The sequence below is a fragment of the Etheostoma spectabile genome, chromosome 2, assembly GCF_008692095.1.
Source record: "Etheostoma spectabile isolate EspeVRDwgs_2016 chromosome 2, UIUC_Espe_1.0, whole genome shotgun sequence".
NCBI lineage: Eukaryota > Metazoa > Chordata > Actinopteri > Perciformes > Percidae > Etheostoma > Etheostoma spectabile.
The window spans coordinates 16,367,308-16,371,604 of NC_045734.1; positions in this window are offsets into that span (position 1 = coordinate 16,367,308).

Sequence of the window (4,297 nt, forward strand, 5' to 3'; positions counted from 1 at the left end):
GGCGCCACTTTGACAGCAAATAACTTTACGTCTGAAGCATTTAAAGACTCTATTTGTCTGTTGTTTATTTAAAAAAAACATGACAATGTATAAAAGGTTCTATTAACTTGTATCTCACGTTATGTTGTACAACATGTTGTGAGGCTGACCTCTGTAGTGTGCTGTGTCCACTGTAAGGAAGTTGGACACAACAGAGGCCAAACAGCTCAATTATTGCCCTTGGGCTTCTAAACATGTTAATCTGGCCATGGATAAAAGGACAAACACAACAACCTCCATAACACTGAAATACAGGGCAGACAGGGATTAAAGGTGAAATGCTTTGGGAGGAATAAGAGTGACAAAACGAAAAGTGTTGACAGGGAGATAAACCATCAGGAGGCACTGAAGTCCATTTAACTGAAATGTGGAGGACAGAGAGTTTCTGGCTGTTGTACAAGCTCCCCCATGTGGTTAAACAGTTTCACCACAGTGAGCAACAGCGCCAAATTACTGGATGATGCTGTTGTTTTGACTGCTGAACTGTTTTCTATGTGGGTTGGCTGGTTTTGTTTATCAGCCTTAGGACATTTGAAATATGACTGATAAGAACTTTTACAAGTTTTTGTGATAAATGGGCATTCTGAGTATGCTTACCTTAGAACAGTGGTTCTCATCCTGCGGTTAAAAGCCTCCCCAAAGAGTGAAAAGATGCTGATTCGATAGGGAACGGTATTAACAAACTATTAATATGCACAACACACAGGGGGACCAAGTTCAGATCTGAGGCCAGTGCCTTGGTATTGCAACTAATACATACACTTGATATAGATGGAAACACTCTGGCCGGATCTCACTTTCGATGAGGGATCACAGAGGAGCTATAAGCAAGTATTCACTAGAACAGCCTTCCTGGAAGCAGTGAAGCCAAAAGGGTTGCTAACTCCACCCATACAGCTGAGAAATCCATGTGACACTTGAGAGTAAAGGACGCCTCATCCATCTAAACACATTTGCTTGTTTGCTCTCTCCTCCCATGATTTCCTTGATCTCTGCCATGCTTTCTCGGTGGGACAGAATAAGACGCGAGGAAGAGAGTCAAGTGGAGGAGCCGGGGATGCAGCCCTGGAGAAGAAAGCCACATCTCCACATAGGAAGTACCAGTGCTGAGACTGTTTTGCTGTGAGGTGACCGTACTAACCTCTGTGCCACTGTTCCTCATCAACATGATGGATAATTAGAGTGATGTCATGCTCTAATTACCCCCTGCTGCTCTTTTCTGCTGTCTTACATCTTTACAATCCGTCACAAGACCAAACCAGGTGAGAACGCCTTGGCTCAAATCGTTGCATGATCGGTAAACATCCAAGAAACCCAATAATTGTGATCAAATATCGTATACTGGCCACTCCAACAAGTCATTGCCCTTCCCGTCAATCGGTTTATCTCCCGGCTGTCATCCCATCCTTCTCTCCCCAGCAGTTTTCTGATGCTGGTTAATTAACCGGACCGCCACACCCCTTGTCATCAGTGTCCGTGAGGCAGAGCAGCTGGGTGACCTCTGTGACCTCTTTTAGGACTTCTAATGGCTGACTTGGATCTGGTCTAATAAGGCGGTGTGTGTTCATCCTCATGTAGGTTAAGTGTGTGAGTGTGTGCATGGGCTTTCATGTGTGTGACACCCTGTATATCTGCGTGCCCTCTCTTGGCCTCACTGGCTGTTTGTGGCCTCGGGTTGTATGGCCAGAGCCGGTGACAGTGTGTGTGTGCTCAGCAGGGGACAGTATTTAGGCACTGGGAGCTGTGGCCGGGGGATCTCTGGTTCCATAATGAGCTGTTGTGTGTTGTGGAGCTGTGAAGCAGCTCGCTGGGGGGGACAGAGGAGCATTGTGTGCTGCTCAACACAGCTCAGCTCAGCAGAGGCCTGACTGATCCAGGCTGGGAAGCACCACAGGGCAAACATCTTCTGGATACGTCTGTCTGTCTGTCTGCTGATTCTTCTGTCTGTTTGCCTTCTTCTATCTTGTATTTCTATTACAGGCTGACATCCACACAGACAGTCACGTTTCAACAACTAAACTGTGGCTTTTATTTAAATATTAATGTCCTGCTGGCTTGTAAATGCAATGAGCCTGGTTTAAGTCTGGGTGGGGATCTTTGTTGCAAGTTAACCCTCAGGCTCCCCTTATTTCCTGTCATTTCTTCACTGGTGCCAAATAAAAAAAGTAGTACATTAACTGATGTATTGTACTTAAGTACTTTCTTTACACTTCTACTTCTTTTCTTTACTCAATTCTACTTGGAGGCAAACATTATACTTTTTCTTTGATACATTTATTTGATAACTTTACACTTTACTTAATTACTAGTTTCTTTACAAATGTACTTTTTGTTGCAAAAATAAATCAACAAATAAATTATTGTAGGTTAAGCAAGCCTTAAGCACATAAAGTAATTAAAATTAGCTACACATACAGCCACAACATTAAAGGAATTAACACATGAATGCACCACTAATTATAATAAAGTGATATATGACTCTAAAACAGGCAGTTGACCATACACAGTGCAATTACTTTTGTACCTTCACCTAAGTATGGGTTTTAATGCAGGAGTTTTACTTGTAACAAAGTATTATACAATATTTTGCTGTCAGATAAAGGCAAAAATGCCCCCCCTAAAATACTTACTTACTAAGATTATTAATGATACATATTCTAATATAATTTTGCACAAGGCTGCATTACCAAGTGATCAAAGGAGGTAACTGCCCAGAAGTTACAGCTCTATAGTGTTTGGAATATACAACACTAAAATGCAAAGAATTATAAAAGCTTTAAAGTGATAGTTTGACATATTTTGTCTTTATTCACTTATCCCCATAAAACCACAATGTGTCACTTTTACACTTTGATGTTTGCACATTTCAACACAATGTGTTAATAATGAAGATATATGTGTTGGTAGACGGATTTTGTTACCATCGGACAGAGCCAGGTCCAGTGTTTATGCTAGGCTAAGCTAATTGGCTGCTGGCTAGCCTTTTGTTGAACGGACTGATATTAAGAGTTGTAACTCTTGGCAAGAAAACAAATAAGCAGGTTTTCCAACATGACAAACTATTTCTTAAAGGTGGGTCCTGCTTTATTACCAACCCTGTTTGGAAGAGGAACCCAGTGTTGAAATCTTGTTTTAGGACTTTCTTTCATTTCATTTTTGTAGGCCTACTACTAATGTTTAGTCCAAGCACAACATCTCATTTTTGACTGTGTAGCAGGTTAATACAGTCCTGATTTTGTGAAGTCAGTTGCTGCCTTGTGTATCTGAATTTTGAATTTGCTGTTGTCATTTTGAGTTCTGCTTTTTATTTGTAAATAAGGTCAGGTTTTTTTTTCCTCTTTTGCTGAAAGACAAATTGAGTGTATTCAACATTTTGGGCATATTATTATTTTCAAAAATGTCCTTTATCTCAATGTTGTTTTTGTTGTTTCCTCCATTTCTTTCTGAGTTAGTTATAGCAAAGAGATGCAGACGCAGCAAACCAGCAAACAATAGGCCTTTCATGATGCCCTGCAATGCAACAATGATCCTTAACTGGAATTTGTAGCTTTGCATTTTTTTAAAACACACAATTTTCCCATCTGATCCCAACATTAAACGTTGTTAAATTTAGGATGTATAATTTAGGTTTTACACCATATTTTATGGAAATTTCTAAATTTTGTATTTGTAACGTGACCAAACACGAGCAGCCCACCAAGTCAAATGCATTACACATTCACTTTGATTCTGATTATCGCAAGCTTTCCACTTGTCCATCTGTCTATCTGCTCACAGCCTGTCTGTCTGCTCTGAGTGCATGAGCCTGAACACCTGTCTGTGCTGGCAGCTTGTCTGTGTGTATGTACAGGCAGCTCTCTGTGAGTCTGACCGACAGAAAGCTCTCTGCCCTTTACAAGCTGTGTGATATACATTTATCTACTATTGTCACACAAGGGAAATATTGGTTGCTCACATTTGTTCATGTCCACAAGAAACAGACAAACAAAGAAATAAACAAAGAAGAAAAATGATAGACATGAGTAAAGTAATACATCAGCATATTTCTCACTCTCTACTCCCAAATATCCCATCAATCTCTCTGCCTTGCTGCCTTTTATCTCTCCCTCTGCTCTGACAACAGCAGTCTTTTATGTAGCCATCTTTTCCTCGGACCCCTCAGGCCCTCTTTCTCTTTCGTTCACACAGACTAATTAAATGTTCTGAAGAACTCATGATTGGAAAGTCTGGGCTACATTCTCTCTTTTTGTTTTACCCC